This window comes from Myxine glutinosa, chromosome 1, assembly GCF_964187855.1.
Source record: "Myxine glutinosa chromosome 1, kmMyxGlut1.1, whole genome shotgun sequence".
NCBI classification, from domain to species: Eukaryota; Metazoa; Chordata; class Myxini; order Myxiniformes; family Myxinidae; genus Myxine; species Myxine glutinosa.
The window spans coordinates 216,721,338-216,742,953 of record NC_136261.1 but is presented as its reverse complement, the minus strand read 5'-3'; the positions used below and the strand labels follow the sequence as shown (position 1 = coordinate 216,742,953).

Genomic DNA, 21,616 nt, shown 5'->3' with positions numbered 1-21,616 from the left:
TTTGGCGCCCAGCAATACAGTGGTGCAGCTCAAAGAGACTGCATTGGGAGGGAAAGGTGTACAATAATTGATTTATTAATTGCAAAATTAAAATCAATAAAAGATTGTCATAAAATATTTTCTTAATCAATTGGCTGATAGCATAACTAAACCACTAGTGCTTCATCCGAAGATGTATCTTTTAGAAATGTAATTTAAAAAAGTCATTAATAAAAAATTAAATAATTAATTCATTAATCAATACATAATTAATCAATAAATAATTAATCGATTAAATGATTAATCAATAAATCTAAAATATCCTTTATAGCCACATCACTTGGTCACTGCCATGTCCAAATATTAGCTTCCTAGCTCAAAAGGTGCCTGAGATATTGCCCAGATGAGAAAGAAAATAAATAAATGATTATTAATGAAAATAAATAAATAATAATCATAAAAAAATTAAATAGTGAATCAATTGGCTAATATAATACATAAACCACCACCATTTCATCCGAATCTGTAACTTAAATTTTTTAAATTAATGAAGTCATTCATCGAATAATTAAATAATTAATCGATTAATGAATTAATCAATAAATCAAAAATACCCTTTACAGCCAAATCACTTGGTCATTGTCATGTCCAAATATCAGCTTCCTAGCTCAAAAGGTGCCTGAGATATTGGCCAGATGAGAAAGAAAATAAATAAATGATTAATAATGGAAATAAATAAATAAATAATAATCATAAAAAATTAAATAATTAATCAATTGCCTAACAGAACACATAAACCACCACCATTACATCCGAATCTGTAACTTTAAAAAATTTTTTTTCGTCATTAATCAAATAATTAATCGATTAATCAATAAATCAAAAATAGCCTTGACAGCCAAATCACTTCGTCATTGTCATGGCCAAATATCAGCTTCCTAGCTCAAAAGGTGCCTGAAATAATGCCCAGAAGAGAAAGGAAATATATAAGCACTTAATTAATTGCTAATAATTAAATAACGAATCAATTAATTGATTAATCAATAAATCAAAAATATATTTTACAGCCAAATCACTTGGTCATTGGCATGTCTAAGTATCATTTTCCTAACTCAAAAGGTGCCTGAGATAATGGCTAAAAGAGAAAGGAAATGTTTAAGTACTTAAATAATCGCTAATAATTAAATAACTCATCAATTAATTGATTAATCAAAAAACAAAAAATACCGTTTTTTGACAAAGTACTTGCTCACTATTGTGCCGAAATTTCAGCTTCCCAGCTCAAAGGATGGCTGAGATATCGCCCAGACAAACAAACAAGAAAGAAAACAAGAAAGGAAACAAACAAAAAACTGAGTACTCCCTTTCAGCGTGCGTCATTGCCGAGCCCCGTTCGGTGCCCGGCAATGACGTTATGCAGCGCCTGGAGATGGCAAAGGAAAGGTGTGGTGTACAATAATCACATGGCTGCACTGAAGGCTTCAAGGACAGCTTTGTGGACGGACCGTGTTATTCGGTGTTTAGCTCAACTGGACTTTAGTCCAGTGAACGTGTGCGATCAAGCAGTGTCCGTAGGTAAGTTAGTGAGTGAGTGAGTCTGTAAACACTTCAGTCATTATCGCTTGAACCAAATACATAATTTTGATGAAACTTGGCCACAAGCTTCATATCTGATGCCTAACGCAGGTGTATTAACTGCATAAAAATCTGTGCTCATTGAGGGGGTCTACGTCGAGGGGGGGGGGGGGGGGCGGGGAGGGATGACCCCCTTCAAAATAGGTATTTGCTCTCTTCTCCGAAACTACACACACGGTTTCAATGAAGCTTGGCTACAAGCTGCATATCTGATGCCTAACAAAGGTGTATTGACCGTATCAAAATATGTGCTAATTGAGGGGGTCTACAGAAGGGGGTTGGTGGGGATGGGGTTTTACCCCCCCCCCCTCCATCCCCCTCAAAAAAAATAGGTATTGATGAAACTTGATCACAACTTTCATCGCCCATGATGTACCAAAGTTTGTTCACGGCATTAAAATATCAGGGTCTGAGGGGGTCTTGTGGGAGGTTTGAGTGGCTGTTGCTCCTGATCCAGGTGAGCTTCAGGACCCATGGTCCTATTTTTATGCATAGATGAGCAAAATTTAAAGACCACTGAGCAGAGCCATGTTGGAGCAATGATATGCTACGTAAAATATAGCCTTGTTCCAGGTTGTTGACGTTTTAAAGTCAATCTGTATTCAAGGATAATTTGTGGTTTTTCAAATTGAAAACTCGGTTCACATCAAATCCTACTACATATTCAACCTGTTGGTTTCATTGATAATGGATACCATTGGCTTAGTTAGGATAGTCTCATACAAATTGTCGTTCCTCTCCAGAATGAGAATGTTTTGTCCATGTTGATGATAATGAAACAAATCAACAAGATTTCTCACCCACCCCCTCTTCCCCTCCCAAAGCTCCCCCAACTGTCATGCTCATAATTATTCACATCACAATTACGAAGCAGAGCAACACAATACTAGTCTGTACCATTAATATGGTCCACAATCCCACCCACCCCCAAAAAATAGCTGCAAATTATACATTGGATTCAATAGCCTATGAGCTGCCACTATGACCAAAAAAAACATGTTTTTAAGAAAGCTTGCCTGTGTTAAATTCTAGACCAAATAGGCAGTTTGTTTTCACAAACGTTTGCTCACAAGATCACAAAAGTTTCCTTTCATAGCAAACAGTTTAGCTTCAAACACTACAGCCTAATTTGGAAAACACTGTTCAGGTCAAACTTGTGTTTACACAAGAGCTTGCTTCCTATAAATAAGAATGTTAACTCTTGAAAAGACCAACTCATTAATACGAGGGCTGTACAAAATGTTCCATAGAATAAAGTGTTGATTTAGGGTACACAGCATCGTCGAAGACATGGCAACCTATTTATTTTCCATATATATTCTTACATGGAAGGGGGGATGGGGTAAGGGGGGGGGGGTTCCATAGATATATAGTGTTAAGAATAGTAAGGACCGTGTGATCAAATAGGGTAGAATTACTCAGATTGTATTAGATATCTGTAGAGGTAAGTCGTAAGGTTAAACGTGTAACGAGGTAAACCACAAAGCAGATTAGCGCAAGATTGTTATGTAAAACCTCCTGTAACAGGCGAAGCCAGGTGGAGGATTTGTGGCACCCGGCACTTCAAAAAGAAACCATCACAAACTCTTTGGACTGCAGATCGCAGGGCATGGTGGCATAGTTGGCTGTGGAGTCCTGGAGAGGGGTAGAACACTTTTTTGAGGGTCCGTCCCACAGTAAGGGATGACCCGAACTACGAAAGCGCTGCCCACATCAGCGGGCCATCAATGATAGGACCAGTCGCATGCTGGAAAGGCTCCCCCTGTGAGAAAGGACATGTCTGCAAGGCAGTACAGAGTTGGACCTTTGGAGAGACAACATCTCTCTCCCCTCTGTTTTTGTCACCCTGATTAGAAGGACCTTGTGGAGAGTTTTGCACAACATCACCTCTCATCGCCATCCCCTCGTATCCTGTCATCGCTCATCACACCATGAAGACCCGCATGCCACCAACTAGCACAGTGGTCTTTTACTAACCCTGTCTCAAGCCCGACTCGACTCTGTGTTCCCCTTTGTACTTCTATGTTCAAATAATTTGGCACTATTAGTAGGATATTTATTTCTTTATTTTTGTGTGTAAGTTCAGTTTTTCATGTCTTACTTTCCCTAATTGTCTGTCTTTGTGCACCAGATCCGTCTGAGTACTGTTGTCTCGTTATCCCAGTGTCAGTCAATTTGTGAATAAACATTTTGGTTGTCATTTGGGTGATCCTTAGGGAATCAATCGTAAGTAGTAAGACCGCAGATCCTAGACCTTCGGCTGAAAGCGGTCCGTCAACGGACCTCTTGACACGACAATATATACAGCACTGTACATCAAAAATGCCTTACTTGTGTCTGGATTAGGTGGAGTATTTATACAGCCCTTGAAGGTTAATGCTTGTATGCCTCACATTTGATACTAATGTATTGCTTGTTATACATGACCATGTAATTTTTGTTATGGTGAAATATTTATTATTAACGTTGATTTGTATAAAAGGGTAACATTTTATGTCGGAATTAGCCGTTAACCTATGTAGAAAGAACGCCAGAGTTTGAGAGATTTCCCGGTTACTACTGGCTATAAAACTCTCTCGCAAGTACAAGCAGTTTGCAGGGGACGGGATTTCCGTGAATGTTCTCTCTCTGAGGATACACACAGGGTGTTTCAAAAAGAGCGATACAACTTTAAACATTTATTTAAAAAGAAACAGAAACTTCAGGAACGTGAACCAAACATTTCTTGAAAGCTTATGACATGGTATTTTCTATCACTGATTGCTATTGCAGTAAGTCACTGCTGGAGTGAGTGAGAGCCCAAGGTCTGAAATTGTCATTTACGCAAAATCCTTGTAATTGACGTTCTCGATGTGTGCCCCTCCATCGTTCAGACAGGCATTTATCCTGACTCCAAATTTCTGTCCAACTTTCCTGTATGTCTCATGTGGCACTGCCTGGAGGTAGTCTGACACCACCCGCTTCAGATCATCGTGTGACAGGGTGGTTGACGTAGACAGAGCCCTTGGCAGCCCCCCAGAACCAGTAGTCCAGAGGGTTCAAATCTGGGCTATGGGGTGCCCAGTCTTGAACGGTACCCAGGGCAACGAGGCAGTTTCTGAAAAGCTCCTGCAGGAAAGTGATGGTGTCACCAGCTGTATGCGGGGGTGCACCATTCTGCATAAACCAGGTCATGCTGAGCTGGTCTGGGGTGACATTTTGGGCTAGATCATTATGGAACTTCGGGAGCACGGCCCAGTAGCGCTCACCGTTTATTGTCACCATCCTGCTGTTGTCATTCTCAAACCAGTAAGGTCCTAGCATTCTCCATCTGACATTGAAGGTGCAGAAGCATGTGACCTTAGGCCCTTTCAGGTACCTCTCAGTGATCTCCTCAGGTAGAACCTCTTGCGGGTGTCTACATATGATTTAGTCTCATACCACAGAGCCACCACTTTTGTCTTCTGCTCCACTGTCAATGGCATAGTTGAGCTATGGAGCTAGCAATCCAAGGGAACAAATACCACAATAACACCACCAAACCGGGACTTCCTCTTCCGATTCCTCCAGCGAGGAAGCGTCCTCCAAGCTCTCCACGTCATCAAAGTTTAAGTATTTTCCCATTCGTGTCTGTCAAATTTCCACTTGTTAATTTACTGTGTATGTGTTACTGTGTGTTTCTAGTTAGTTTTGGTTTGTAATTCGCACAAACATGTGTGTAGTCGTTTTGTGTTCGTACCGTGTACGCGGCCTGGTACCTTGAGGCTTCCCTCCCCCCGTCGGTATTTTGTAAATTTAATTTCTTTCCTTTATTGCTGTTTTCTTTGATTTTCCTTTCTCCCCCTACCTCCCCCGAACATCTTACCCTTTGTCTAACCTTTTAAATACAAAAAAAAAAAAAAATTACTTTATTATCTCCTCTTCTCACGGTCCGTGGTCCCCACCCACGTGCTTGTTGTCTCGCCCCGCCCCCTTTATCTCCTTTTTCTTCTACCTCTCCAGCTGACACTCACCTTTCCAACTCTAGTTTCCCCCATAATCATTCAACCCTTTCTCCTTCTTTCTCAGATCCACGCATGCCCTCACTTCAGGGACTTTTCCCAGATGGTTTTTCATGGTTTTGTTTAAATATTATTTAAATATGTTTAAACTTTCCCCTGCAGTGTTTTATTCAGTGGTATATTACAACACGCTGTTTTTCTTCCCACTTAAGGGGCCGAGTGTGGTAAAATTTGAGTAAAATATTTTTTTCATTTTTTCATGTCAAAATACTCTATGATGTATGTTCTTTCAGAAACATCTGTGCTCTCATGAATATTCATAAACTTGCTATAACTCAAAAACTAATCAGAATTTCTTCAAATTTGGTCAGAATGTCAGGTTTGAGGTGTTGAGTGAATTAATGATAGCTTTTAGAGATACCCCTACTTTAAAAAAATTTATGAAGTAAAATGTCACCTTTTTCTGTTTCTACAAAAAATAATCAATGTGCAGCTGAAATAAACTGATTTGAAGAAAAGCCATCATTGAAATATTAGGACATCCCTATAATATGTAAAACTGAGGGAAAAAAAAGTAGATTGCCTGAGTTAGTTGTATAGGGTTACAATTTTGCTGACAAAATGCAAAAATGTAAATTTTCAATTGTGTTGAGGAAAATAAATGTAATTTCCTTATTTGAAGGTGTATTGTCTCAATTCTTCAATTTTTGTATTCTCCAGAATGTCAGCTTTCCAGTGATATATGGTTTGTAGGGGGTACCTTGTCTGTGAGTGTAGATTTGTGCATTTGTTTGATGGCGTGTAAAACCCTGCATTTTATCCCACTTGGCCCCTTAAAAGGCTTTTTTCAATTTCCTCTTCAATTCATTCTCCTTCAAAAAAAAATTCAATCTCTTAGTTCTTTCTCTCGACATTCTCTCAAACTCACCTTCATTCCACCCCTCCTCTATCATTTTCAAACGGATCTCTAACTTGAAAAATCACAACAAACCCAGTTTGTAATAAATGTTCGTTTGTCATAAATTGTCCACTTTCTAAACTCCCCCCTCACCCCTCCTCTCCTAAACTTCCATTCACACCTCCCCTCCTAAACTCCCCCTTCACCTCTCCCCCCCAAAACTCCCCCATCACTCCTCCCACCTTGCCCCTCCTGTTCAACACTCCAGCCTTGCCCCTCTCCTTCAAATCTCCCGCCTCCCCTTCAAAACTCCCCCCTCACCCCTCCCCTTCAAAACTACCCCCCGCTCCTCCCCTTTAAATCTCCCCCCCCTTACCATCTTTCTCCAATTCTCCCCCCTCCTCCTCAAAGCTGCCTCCTCCCCACTTCCTCTCCCTTCCATCTCATATCCCCACCTCCTGCAACCTTATACTTTGCTCAGCCCCCTCCCCCCTCAAACAACCCCTCACTGTGCCTCGTCTCAACACCATCAAACCTTTTGTCCTCCTCATCTTTCCCTTTCTCCAAGCTCTTCTGCAATCTCTGACACACCATCAACAGCTCTCCCTACCTCCCTCTCTCACCCCTCATCTTACTCTACACCTCCCCTCCCATGTCCTGCACCCAATGCTCCCCTCCCTCTTCCTTAACGGTATGGACCTTAAACATCTGGGGACTTCACTCAAACCTGTTTGATCTCTCCAAACAGGTTGCTTCTGACAAACCAGATGTAATCTGCTTCACAGAAACTTTCTCCTTCAAGATGTCTCCGATTCCTTAATATCTCTTCCTGGTTACTCCCTCCTCCGGTATGATAGACCTGAGCCTTGTCCTGGAGGTGCGGTTGTGATCTTTATCAAAAACTCTTTCTCACTCTCCTTGCACTGCCCTCTCTTCCCCCACCCCCAGGAGTACCTCTGGCTATGGCTTCCTCTCCGCTCCCACCTTTTGTTCATATGTGTTCTGTACCGTCCTCCAAACAGTGATGACTCCATTTACATATCGCTGTCTGACAACATGGACCAACTTATATCCACTCATCCCAACTCTCTCTTCCTCATCGGTGGTGACTTCAACTGTCATCATGCCAGCTGGCTGGTTGTGGGTACCTCTCTCACCAGCCATGGCACCTCAGCAAAGGACTTCTGCAACTCATTGGGACTGACACAATCTGTGAATTTCCCGACCCGGATCTCAGTCAACGGAGCATCTTCTCTTCTAGACTTGCTTATGACAAACTTCCCTGCAAATGTCTGCTGCTCTTCTTCTGCTCCAATCGGTTATTCTGATCATTTGCTTGTTGAAGTGGACATCTCTCTGGCCATTCTCAAAGAGCCTCCTCATCAGCGATGAGTCTCGCATTTCAATCAGGCCGACTGGCATGGTCTTCAAGCAGCCATCAATCATCTCGACTGGTTTCCCATCTCTACTGCCTCTGACATCAACTCTTCCTGGGAATTCTACCAAAGTAAACATCTCTCTCTCATACACAGATTTATCCCATCTTGTCTTCAGTTGTCATACCCTTCCTCCCGTCCATGGTACAATGAATCTTGTGGTGAGGCAGTTGGCCTGAAACAACTTGCTTTGCCTCTTGGAAGGCTAATCCAACTGAATGAAATCTCAGTTCCTTTCACAAAGCTCGGAACAAGTGCGTGTCTAGTCTACCCTCAGGAGAGCCAGGAAACGCTATCTCTCTACTCTCAAGACTGAACTCTCAAACCTGTCTCCTTCCTTCAAATCCTGGTGGCGTCTCTTCAAATCTGTTTCTGGTGTTTGTTCCCCCCTCCATCCCCTCCCTTACCTCAAATGGCTACACAGCTGACACCGCACGTGACAAAGCCGAATGCCTCAACTCTGTGTTTGCCTCAAAATCTTGGGTCCCAAACCCATCTCTCTCTGTACCCAACTTACCCAGTCGAACCCAGCTGCTCCTGGACTCTGTGTCCTTTTCTTCTGACAAGCAGGAGAAGTTTCTGTCAAAACTCGACTCTGATTGTGCAACTGGACCAGACGGCATCAGCCCACGGGTCCTAAAATCCTGCTCTGCCGCTCCTTCACACCCTCTCTCAATACTCGTCACCCTCTCTTTTGCTCAAGGTCATCTGCCATCTGCTTGGAAATCAGCCAACATTCCAGCTTTACACAAGAAAGGTGCCAAAACAGATCCTTGCAACTACAGACCAGTCAGCCTGCTCCCATATCTCATGCATTCGATACGGTCTGGCACCCCGCCCTGCTCACCAAACTCTCCTCGTATGGTATCCATGGAAACCTCCTGGCATGGCTTGCAGACTTTCTTTCTGCTCGCAGTCAACGTGTGGCCCTGAATGGAATTCTCTCATCTCCGCTTCCTGTTCAGGCTGGAGTTCCTCAAGGCAGTGTTCTGGGCCCTGTGCTTTTTCTGGTCTTCATTACTGATCTCTCCGACTCTCTGGAAAATCCTCTCTATCTCTTTGCTGATGACTCCACTCTCTGCCGCTCCATATCTCAACCCTCAGATCGGCAGGCAGCAGCCTCTTCACTCTCTGCAGACCTGGACAATATCACAAACTGGTCAAACAAATGGAACAAGTCTTTCAATCCTGACTAATCTCACACTCTCACTTTGTCTCTCCAAAAAGGCCGTCTGGACAACCCTCCCATCTACTTTCTGAACAATCCTCTTGAAGAGGTTCTGCCACTCAAGCTTTTGGTTCTCACTATCTGCCATGATCTTTCCTGGGAAAACCACATTTCCAAGCAGGCCTCCAAAGCCAGTCGCCGACTGGGCATCCTCTGTCGTGTGAAGTCCTTTCTTGGCACTTCTGAGCTCCTCACCACATACAAAGCTTTCATCCTTAGCTAAATGGAATACTGCTCTCCTCTCTGGGCTGGTGCTCCTGCCTCACACCAAGCTCGGCATCACGTGGTTGAAACCAAAGCATCCAGAATCATTGGAATCTCCCGCGATGAAGCCGATTCTGAAGGCCTTTCTCTCTCTCACCGCAGGCAGGTAGGTGGTCTTTCTGTCTTCTACCCACTCCTCTCCGGCCTTGCTCCCCTTGCTCTGTCTGTGCTCTGTCCCCCAAATATTCCTGCAGGACACACAAGATCTGCCAGCAACCCTCTTCTGGTGAAACGGCCAAAATCAAGACTCTCTGCTCACCTTCACTCCTTCATTCCTCTTTTCTCCCTCCTCTGTAACAAACTCCCACACTCTCTTCAATCCCTCTCCTCCCTCCAGGTCTTTAAAACAGCTGTTCACCAACATTTCTTATCTTCCCCCATCCAAAACCTTGATATTTTCTACCCCCGCTAAAACACCCCAAATCCGCCTCTTTCAATCCCCAACTTCTTTCATGAAATTCCTAGAAGTGTTCATTTGCTTTATACCGTGTACCCCTCCCTCCTCCCCCATCCCTCCACCTTCCACAGATCTACCGACATCCTTGTTCTCTTCTGTTGTTGTGCTTGTGTGCTTCCCTCTCTCTCCCCCCTCTTGTCTCCCGCTCCCTTCATTGTATGTTTTATGTGTCTGTGCATGTTTTCATGTTCAATGTGTTAGCTCTTACACGAGCCTCGATTCTGTATACAAAAAAACAAAAAACCGTGAAAAGGAAAACGGTAAAGGTCAAAAAACAAAGAAACGGCAGGAAGTCAAAGTTGTATCAATCTTTTGGAAACACCCTGCAAATGGGAGGGTGGTGTGAGGAGAGGCTTTTGGAGGGGAGAGGTTAGCAAGGAGATCACTATTCTGAGGAGAATCGGCAGTGTACCAGAGGGCATTGTGAAAAGAACTAGGGGATCTGAGGAAATTGCAGCGCACTCTGAGGAGAGTCAAGTGTGCTGTAGTCGAGCCTGAGGAGTGGTGGTTTTCTGGAGCGCACTCTAAGCTTTATGGAGGTCGTCCTGCCTGCCTGCCTTCACCCTGTGCCTATTTTAGTCATCTGTTTATCTGTTCCTTGTCCTGCCTCATCCTCCTTATCACCTCCACATCGACTACTCATCCCACCTGTTTGTGGCAGCTTCAGCACCACCAACCCCTCATTTAAAATCAACGTCCCCACCACCCAAATAAGTCACCCGGTATTTAGTCCCTTTCCCCATCTGTCATTGTGTCTGGAGTGAAGTGCCTTAGATTCCTTTAGATTTATTTTTTACTAGCAACGGTACCCGCCCTATGGGCGAGGCTTCAATTGGGAGGCCCAAATGAAAATGCAAAATATCAGAAATTGAAGACTTTTATTTTAAACAATTCATATAAACATCCGTTAAATCATATCACATGCAAATCATCAAAATCTAAACAGTACATGGCACCCATTTTGAAAAAAGATTGAATTCTGCAAAACGGAAGCGGCCGCTACACGTCTCTCTCAGGCGCACGTTTATGTGTGAAGAGTGCGCGCCAAATCTGTAACACGGAAGCGGCCAATACACCTGTTTCTCAGTCGCTTTGCACATGTTGCCGTGTTCCTTCGGAGCCGCACGTTTATATAGGAAGAGTTTGTCAGGATTTGATCTACTCTTTCCTGGTACGTATAATTTCAACAAAAGCCACATCACTGTTCATAATCAGTAAATATTATTCCATCGTGTTTGGTGTTACGGATTCGGCACTTCCGTGGTTGTGGTTTTCATCCACTTGAAACATTTCTGGTTATGTATTATTATTATTATTGGGGTTTGAAGGAAACAGCGATTATTGTTGTTAAAAGGTAAGGTTATTGTTGTTAAAAGGCGAAAAGGGTTAATATATTAAATGAAACAGGAAACCGGATCGAGAACCGGAAGATGAGGAGAGAAGAGGAAGAAGAGGGCGTGACAAAAAAGGTGGAGGGAGACACGTGGCTTGAAGCTCCGTAGCGAGCATGGTCGAGCGAACGTCGCGAGTGAACTTTGAGTCCTTGAAAGGGATTTCCTGCGATCGGTGTTATCGCTGTAGGATTAAAAACCTGCGTAGCCAGGTATAGGCGTTGAGGTTTCGAAAAATTCCCCGCCAGGTCGCTTCGACTCACGTAAGAGCCGTCGGCCATTTTAAACCTCGCGCGTCGTTCACTGACAAAGGTTTTGCGGCGTCAGCTTGTCTCACCCTCCGGTCGTTCGTCAGGGATGTGTGTGCACAAAGCGGCAATTCGAAGATTACGCTGCAGTTCGCTGATTGAACTGTGAATGTGCACGTCTGGTTCGCGCCTTCGGGGATTTCCCTTTTCGCCACCAGTTTGCTGTGGATTTGCTCTGCCTTCACCTCATTACTCGCCTCATCGCCTCTTCACCTCATCGCCTCTTCGCCGGGATCACCTTTGAGTTATAGAGACATTGAGGAGTGTTCTGTTCCATTCACTGGGAGTGCAGTGAGTTACGTTACCTTAACAGATGGTACCATCTTAAGATATCAATTGTATTGTTGATTGCTATCATTGTTGTAAGGTTATTCCTGTGTGATTTTTAATATATTATTGGTTTGTTGATAACCATTGGTGTGGTTTCAATATTTATTTTGACACGGAATAACATATTTTTCTGCCGTGGCTCCTCTCGGGGTTCGGAGGTATACCGAGACCAGGTCGGGGAGGAACATGTAACAGAAATTGGGGGCTCGTCCGGGATAAATAAAAAAATCCCTAAATTTCGTCCGGGAAAGAATTCCCTTGCATTCCCAAATTTTTCAATTTTGGAATATTTTCCAACATTCCCAAATTTTTCAAAAAAACCCCCAAAAAAAATATTTTTTTTTTGGGGAAATTTCTTGTGTGAAGGTTAACAGGTGCTAACGGATAGTAACCATGGAGTTTGATGCAGAGAAGTTTGCAGTGACCCCTAGTGAGGCACAGTTCCGAGCGTTATTAAAATCGGAACTCATGGTATTGGCCAGACATTTTAGCTTGGAGGTCCGAGCGAAGAAGAGAAAAAAGCAAAGGAGAGTTGCAAGAGAACTCGAAAAAAGCAGAGCAGCACAGGAACGACAACTCGAGGAAAGAAAAGCAGAGGAAAGGAGAGTTGCAAGAGAACTCGAAGAAAGAAGAGCAGCACAGGAACGAGAACTCCAGGAAAGGTTAGAAGAGAAAAAAGCAGAGGAGAGAAAAGCCGAAAGGGAGTTAAAGCAACGTGAAATGGCGCTTCAGCAGGAAATTAAACTCAAGGAGCTGGATTTAATGAAAGAACGGGGAGAGGTACCATCCATGCCGACTGGTTCGACACCTAGTCGGAACACCTGGGATGTTGGCAGACATGTGAGGCTGGTTCCACCCTTCAATGAAAAGGAGGTAGCCAAATTTTTTTCACACTTTGAGAAAGTGGCTCAACTGCTAAAATGGCCTGAGGAGTCCTGGACCAGTGGACCATGTTAGTGCAAAGTGTTCTGGTGGGTAAAGCTCAAGATATTTATTCGGCTTTACCGATTGACCAATGTGCACATTATGAGATAGTGAAGAAAAACATTCTCAAAGCCTATGAATTGGTCCCTGAAGCTTACCGGCAAAAATTCCGGAATGCCAGGAAGAGGGAGAGTGAGACCCATGTGGAGTTTGCCAGAATGAAAGAAACCATGTTTGATCGGTGGTGTGATTCAAAAGGGGTTGGGAAAGACTTCGAACTATTGCGACAATTGATCCTGGTGGAGGAATTCATGAGGACATTAAAGTACATCTGGAGGAAAGGAAAGTACCAAAGTTGTATGAGGCAGCAACCATGGCAGATGACTATGCCTTAACACACAGGATGCGGTTCCACAAACCTAACTTTTCGCCTAGACTTAGCCAGGGGAGCTATGGTACATCAGGGGCGGAGAACGAAAATTCATGGGGGCGGCCTCGAGAGGAACACTCTGATACCACGACTTCTAGAAATCAGAAGACAACAGTTCCAAGGCAGACGTATCCTCCGGGGGGCACGAGACAAACCACGACTTTCTCCTCCGGGCCTACTTGCGCTTTTTGCAATAAACCTGGACACTTGATGTCCTGATGTTATGCTATGGGAAGGCAAAATCAGGAGCGGAGTCAGACTAGTACCACTCCGAATGCAATGGCAAATGTGAGAAATCGCCCTCAAAAGGGTTACCAACCATTTATTTCAGAGGGGTTTGTGTCACTGGATGGAGACTCGACTAACCCGAGACCTGTTAGGGTATTGAGGGACACAGGAGCACATCAATCTTTAATGCTTGAAGGCATTTTGCCATTGTCAGAGGAGACGGCAACTGGTGATAGTGTTCGGTTACAGGGGATTGGTGGCTGTGTTAGAGCTCCACTTCATGTCATCCATTTGGAGTCTGATTTGGTGTCAGGACCGGTCACCGTAGGTTTACAAGCCACTCTTCCTGTAGAGGGAGTGTCTTTTTTTATCGGGAATGATTTGGCCGGTGGTCAAGTTTCTGGTAACCCGATGTTTGTTGAAAAGCCTAGTAGGAAGCGCCCTGAAGAGAAGAGGAAGTACCCTGAAACTAAGTGTTAGCACACGCAAGTCAGGGATGGAGGCAATATTGGCAAGCTCTTTGTAGGGGGACTGAACTTCAAAACAAAGGAAGATGTTCTGGAGTCTGCCTTCAGCAAATATGGACCGCTTTTGGAAGTGCTGCTGATAAAAGACCGGGAGACACAAAAGTCAAGAGGGTTTGGCTTTGTCACGTTTGAAAACTCAAAGGACGCCAGAGATGCAGAAAAGGATCTGAATAGCAAGGAGTTGGAGGATCGGACCATAACGCTAGGGAAGGCATTTCATAGGTGTCGAGGGGGCCACAGAGGAGGACAACGGAGTAGTAGTTTTGGTGGTGGCCGCAATCGATATTATTATGGAGGCTCCCAGAGTTACGGCAGCTCCCGAAGGAAGGATTATCAGAGTAGTGGCCAAGAAGGAGGCCGCTATTCATGTGACTACAGTGACAAGCGGTCCAACCGTGATTGTTAGGAAACTTCGGAGGAGTTGAAGCACTGAATGCTGCGGAGCAGCCGAGCCAAGATTCCTACACGGATTAACCATGAACTTCACGTTCCTAAAGGCGTCCATGTAGTGAACTTTCCTTCACGGATTAACCGTGAACTCCACGTTCCTAAAGGCGTCCATGTAGTGAACTTTCCTACACGGATTAACCGTGAACTCCACGTTCCTAAAGGCGTCTATGTAGTGAATACTTCCAGGCCTCACCACCCAACCACCATGGAACCTGGCTCTCAGCTCGGCCTCCCGGGAAAAGTGCTGTAGATTTGCTTGACTTTGGATTTTTGATCACCTCCCCTTAACCTTCATTCAAAAGAAACTAAAAGTAAAAAAAATCAGAGGGTGCTGAGATGGAGTTTGGCTTTGCAGGGGTTTAACTGGGAAATTGAACATGTAAAGGGCAGGGACACTGTCGTTGCTGATGCTTTGTCCAGAGTGCATTAACTTTGGAAATCTCTGGGGGTTGTGTGAAATTTTGTCGCTTTATTTTGGGAGATCGATTATTGTTGCTCACGGGAATTGATGATTTGGGTTGAGTTTACTTTTGTTTGTTCAAGGAGTTGGCCTGTAAAGAAAGTTTTTGCGGTGTTCAAACTTTCTTTCTTGAGGGGGGGAAGTGTTACGGATTTGACACTTCCGTGGTTGTGGTTTTCATCTACTTGAAACATTTCTGGTTATGTATTATTATTATTATTATTATTGGGGTTTGAAGGTAACGGCGATTATTGTTGTTAAAAGGTAAGGTTATTGTTGTTAAAAGGCGAAAAGGGTTAATATATTAAATGAAACAGGAAACCGGATCGAGAACCGGAAGACGAGGAGAGAAGAGGAAGAAGAGGGCGTGACAAAAAAGGTGGAGGGAGACGCGTGGCATGAAGCTCCGTAGCGAGCGTGGTCGAGCGAACGTCGCGAGTGAACTTTGAGTCCTTGAAAGGGATTTCCTGCGATCGATGTTATCGCTGTAGGATTAAAAACCTGCTTAGCCAGGTATAGGCATTGAGGTTTCGAAGAATTCCCCGCCAGGTCGCTTCGACTCGCGTAAGAGCCGTCGGCCATTTTGAACCTCGCGAGTCGTTCACTGTCAAAGGTTTTGCCGCGTCAGCTTGTCTCACCCTCCGGCCGTTCGCCGGGGATGTGTGTGCACAAAGCGGCGTTCGAAGATTACGCTGCAGTTCGCTGATTGAACTGTGAATGTGCACGTCTGGTTCGCGCCTTCAGGGATTTCCCTTTTCGCCGCCAGTTTGCTGTGGGTTTGCTCTGCCTTCACCTCATTACTCGCCTCATCGCCTCTTCGCCGGGATCGCCTTTGAGTTATAGAGACATTGAGGAGTGTTCTGGTCCATTCACTGGGAGTGCAGTGAGTTACGTTACCTAAACAGATGGTACCATCTTAAAATATTGATTGTATTGTTGATTGCTATCATTGTTGTATTGTTATTCCTGTGTGATTTTTAATATATTATTGGTTTGTTGATAACCATTGGTGTGGTTTCAATATTGATTTTGACACGGAATAACATATTTTTCTGCCGTGGCTCCTCTCGGGGTTCGGAGGTATACCAAGACCAGGAGGTCGGGGAGGAACACGTAACATTGGAAAAACAACAGTCTATTTTACTCCAGGGCGTCCCAGGATTACCCATCCAAAATATTGTTGCGATCGGTTCAGCTGTTTTGGCGGTACCTTCGAACGGACGGACGGACATTTGGTGAATTATAGTAAGATATATATCTTTGTAAATAGTTACATATTGATCACATGTTACATGTTTCCCCATTTTCCCTTCCCCCATCCTGCCGTCGAATTCCTGTCAGGTCAATCTTCCCTGGTTGTTATTCGTTTGGAAATAAACTCTCGGTTTTAGAAAAGCTTTAAGGTTCTTGTGTTTCTCCTCAGTTCCACGAGAGCATCAGGCTGCCATAAATTGAACAGAGTCTGAAGGAAATAAAGCCAGTTCAATCCATCCGTTCAGCAGCGGTGTTGATCGCACTGATATATATATATATACTGATATATATATATATATACCAATATATATATATATATATATATATATATATATATATATATATATATATATATATATACTGATATATATATATATATATATATATACTGATATATATATATATATACGTATATATATACTGATATATATATATATATATATATATATACTGATATATATATATATATATATATATACTGATATATATATATATATATATGTATATATATATACTGATATATATATATATATATATATACTGATATATATATATATATATATATATATATACTGATATATATATATATATACTATATACTGATATATATATATATACTATATACTGATATATATATATATACTATATACTGATATATATAAATATATATATATATATATATATATATATATATATATATATATATATATATATATATATCGTCCCAATCGTTCACCCCATACCTCCTTGTTTAATATCTCTACTCAAAAAAAAAAAAAAAAAAAAACCCAAAATTTTTTCCTTCCCAGGTCTTATTCGTTTATTTGTTGTTCTTTTTTGTTCGTTCGTTCTTCGTTCGCGATCATGTGATCACGTGGTTAGAAATGTATAATCTCTCCCCTGAACAACTATTTTCTCTCATATATTATAACACCCTTTTCTTCTTTTCCTACAAAAGGATGCTTTCGTCTTGCTCACCAAATCTATTCATTCCAAAAAATATATATAATACCATCTCTTACAGTTCCTCCTTTCTACATTCCCGAAACTATCCAGAACTCCACCCCTCCTTCAGTGTCCTCAAACGTATTTTTGACTCGAAGGTCTCAAACTCATTTTGCAAAAAATGTTCGTTTCCCATGAATCGTACACTTTTCAAAATCCAATCTCACCCCTCCCCTCCATATCCTCCCCATCACCCATCCCTTTCAAATCTCCCCCCTTGCCCCTTCCATCCCCTCCCTCCTAAACTCCCCCCACACCCCTCCCCTCTGAGACTCTCCCTCGCTCCTCCCCTCCTAGACTCCCCTCTCACCCCTCCTCCTCAAAGCATCCTCCCTGCCTCCGTCCCCCTTCCAACTTTCACCTTCATCTCCCCCAACCTTCTGCCTCGCTCTGCCCCCTCCTCAAATAACACCTCACTGTGCCTCACCCAATCTCTATCAAACCTTTTGTCCACCCCATTCTTCCCTTTCTCCAAGCTATTCTGAAATGTCTGAAATCTCTGATACACCTTCAACAGCTCTCCCTACCTCTTCCTCCTCTTCCACATCTTACCCTACCCCTCCCCCCCCTGTTCTGGACCCGATGCTCCCCCTTCCTCTTCATTAACGGTATGGACCTCAAACATCCGGGGCCTTCGCTCAAACTTGACTGATCTCTCCATACAGGTTGCTTCTGACAAACCAGATGTGATCTGCTTAACAGAAACTTTCCTCCTTCATGATGTCTCTGATGCCTTGGTATCTCTCCCAGGTTACTCCCTCCTCCGGTATGATAGACCTGAGCCTCGTCCTGGAGGTGGGGTTGCTATCTTTATAAAAAACTCTCTTCCTCACTCGCCCTCCACTGCCCTCTCTCCACCTCACCCCCAGGAATACCTTTGGCTACGGCTTCCCCTTCGCTCCCACCTTTTGTTCATACTAGGGCATGCCCGTACTATATCTATATCTAAAATTATATCCCCCCCCGCCCCCTCTATTTACATGAAATGGTTTGGTCCAAAGCGAACGGCTTGCGAGTGGTGACAATCCCCCCCCCTCTATTTACATGCAATGGTTTGGTCCAAAGCGAACGGCTTCCGGAGTTTGGTAAAGAAATCGCCATCGCGTGCACAAACGCGCAGGAAAGCGAATGAAACGCAAATTCGTTTTTATTAGTTGTAAAACATAGTTTAACGCCAACATAGTTTGCAAACGTGAAATAAATGAATACGCTCTCAAATGTGCCATCCGAGGCAGAGTGTGCCCGCCACGTTCGGCACACGCGATCGTTCGCTGCTCTCTGATTGGTTGAATCGTTTTTTGGACATAGCTCGGTAAGTAATTGTCCGATTAATATGAAACCTTGAAAAGGCACATCCTCGGGTCCCCAGCAATATACCTGGCAAGTTAAAAGTATATCGGACCCGTGGTTGTCGAGAAACAGCGGTCACAGACAAACAAACGTACAGACAGACAGAGATTACTGGAATTATAGATAGATGTGTGTTGTACCGTCCACCAAACAGCGATGACTCCATCTACATCTCGCTGTCTGATAATATGGACCAACTTCTATCTACCCATCCCAACTCTCTCTTCCTCATATGTGGTGATTTCAATTGTCACCATGCCAGTTGGCTGGGTGTGGGTACCCCTCTCACCAGCCATGGCTCTTTAGTAAAGGACTTCTGCGACTCACTGGGACTGACACAATCTGTCAATTTCCCGACCTGGATCTCAGTCAACGGAGCATCTTCTCTTCTGGATTTGGTTATGACAAACTTCCCTGAAAATGTCTGCTGCTCTTCTTCTGCTCCAATCGGCTCATCTGATCATGTGCTTGTCAAAGTGGACATCTCTCTGACCATTCTCAGAGAGCCTCCTCAGCGTCGACGAGTCTGGCATTTCACTCAGGCCAACTGGCACGGTCTTCAAGCAGCCATCAATCACCTGGACTGGTCTCCCATCTCTACCGCCTCTGACATCAACTCATCCTGGGTATTATTTCAAAGTAAATTGCTCTCTCTCTCATGCACAGATTTATCCCATCTCGTCTTCGGTTGTCATACCCTTCCTCCCGTCCATGGTACACGGATTCTTGTGGTGAGGCTGTTGCCCTGAAACAACTTGCTTTCGTCTCCTGGAAAGCAAATCCAACGGAAGGAAATCTCATTTCCTTTCACAAAGCCCGAAACAAGTGTGTGTCCACCCTCAGGAGAGCCAGGAAACAATATCTCACCGTTCTCAAGACCGAACTCAAGACCGAACTCTCTTATCTGTCTCCCTCTTCCAAATCCTGGTGGCGTCTGGACAAATCTGTTTCTGGTGTTTGTTCCCCCTCCATCCCCGCCCTCACCTCAAACGGCTTAACGGCTGACTCCGCACGTGAAAAAGCTGAATGCCTCAACTCTGTGTTTGCCTCTAAATCTTGTGTCCCAAACCCATCCCTCTCTGTACCCACCGTACCCAGTCGTACCCAGCTGCTCCTGGACTCTGTGTCCTTTCCTCCTGACAAGGTGGAAAAGTTTCTGTCAACCCTCGACTCTGATTCTGCAACTGGTCCTGACGGCATCAGCCCACGGGTCCTAAAATCATGTTCTTCCGCTCTTTCACTCCCTCTTTCTGTTCTCTTCACCCTCTCTTTTGCTCAAGGTCATCTGCCATCTGCTTGGAAATCAGCCAACATCACCGCTTTGCACAAAAAAGGTGCAAAAACAGATCCCAGCAACTACAGACCAATCAGCCTTCTCCCAATTATCAGCAAAGTCATGGAATCCATCATTGCTTCAGATATGAAATCTTTCCTCTTCTCCAATGGCTTGATCTCTGATCATCAATTTGGTTTCAGACCTGGTCACTCGACTCTGGACTTGCTGCTTCTGCTTTCTCAACAATGGATGGAGGTCCTCAACGCCAAACAGGAAATTAGAGCTGTCTCCCTTGACATTTCACGTGCCTTCGATACGGTCTGGCACCCTGCTCTGCTCACCAAACTCTCCTCCTTTGGTATCCATGGAAATCTCCACGCATGGCTGGCGGACTTCCTCTCTGGTCGTAGTCAACGTGTGGCCCTGAATGGGTTTCTCTCATCTCCTCTTCCTGTTCAGGCTGGAGTTCCCCAAGGTAGTGTTCTAGGCCCTGTGCTTTTTCTGGTCTTCATCAATGATCTCTCTGACTCTCTTGAAAATCCTCTCTATCTCTTTGCTGACGACTCTACTCTCTGTCGCTCCATTCCTCATCCCTCAGATCGGCAGTCTGCAGCCTCCTCACTCTCTGCAGACCTGGACAAAATCACAGACTGGGCAAACAAATGGAACATGTCTTTCAATCCTGATAAATCTCACACTCTTACGATGTCTCTCCGAAAAGACCGACTGGAAAACCCTCCCATCCACTTTCTGAATAATCCTCTCCAAGAAGTTCTGTCACTCAAGCTTTTGGGTCTCACTATTTGCCATGATCTTTCCTGGGAAAACCACATTTCAAATCTGGCCTCCAAAGCCAGTCGCCGACTGGGCATCCTCCGTCGTGCGAAGTCCTTCCTTGGCACACCTGAGCTCCTCACCACATACAAGGGTTTCATCCGCATCTCTTTGGAATACTGCTCTCCCCTCTGGTCTGGTGCTCCTGCCTCACACCTAGCCCGTCTTCACGCTGTTGAAACCAAAGCGTTCAGAATCATTGGAATCTCCCGCGATGAAGCTAACTCCAAGGGCCTTTCACTCACTCACCGCAGGCAGGTTGGTGGTCTTTCCGTCTTCTACCGACTCCTCTCTGGCCTTGCCCCCCCAGCCCTCTCTGGGCTCTGTCCCCCAAATATTCCTACAGGTCGCACAAGATCTGCCAGCAACCCTCTTATGGTTAAACTGCCAAAATCAAGACTTTCTGCTCACCTTCACTCCTTCATTCCTCTTTTCTCCCAACTCTAGAACAAACTCCCTCACTCTCTTCAATCCCACTCCACCCTCCAGGTTTTTAAAACAGCTGTTCACCACCATCTCTTATCCTCCCCCATCCAAAACCTTGATCTTTTCTACCCCTGCTAATTTCGGTCCCCTTGTGTTTTATACCTCTCCCCCCTCCCCCCTCCCCTTCCCACGCCTCCTGCCCCCAAGCCCTCTCCCTCCCACACTTCTCCCTGCTCTCAAATGTTGTGGTTGTGTGCTTCCCCTTCTCTCCCCATCTTGTCTTCCGCTCCCTCTTTTTGTATATTTTGTTTGTCTGGTTGATTTGTTTGTGAAATAAATGTTAGCTCTTTCACGAGCCTCGAATCAGTATACAAAAAAAATAAAATAAAATAAACTGAACATGAATATATTTATATATATATACATTTATTTATATATATATACATTTATATATATATATATATATATATATATATATATATATATATATATATATATATATATATATATATATATATATATATATATATATACATACATACAGTG

General features: G+C 43.9%; 1 protein-coding gene across 1 annotated transcript in view; it reads right to left on the bottom strand.

Annotated features, from left to right (window-relative positions):
- The window catches only part of MRAS (muscle RAS oncogene homolog), an 84,272-nt gene that overhangs the window by 39,029 nt on the left and 23,627 nt on the right, over positions 1 to 21,616 (bottom strand). The window lies entirely within an intron of this gene.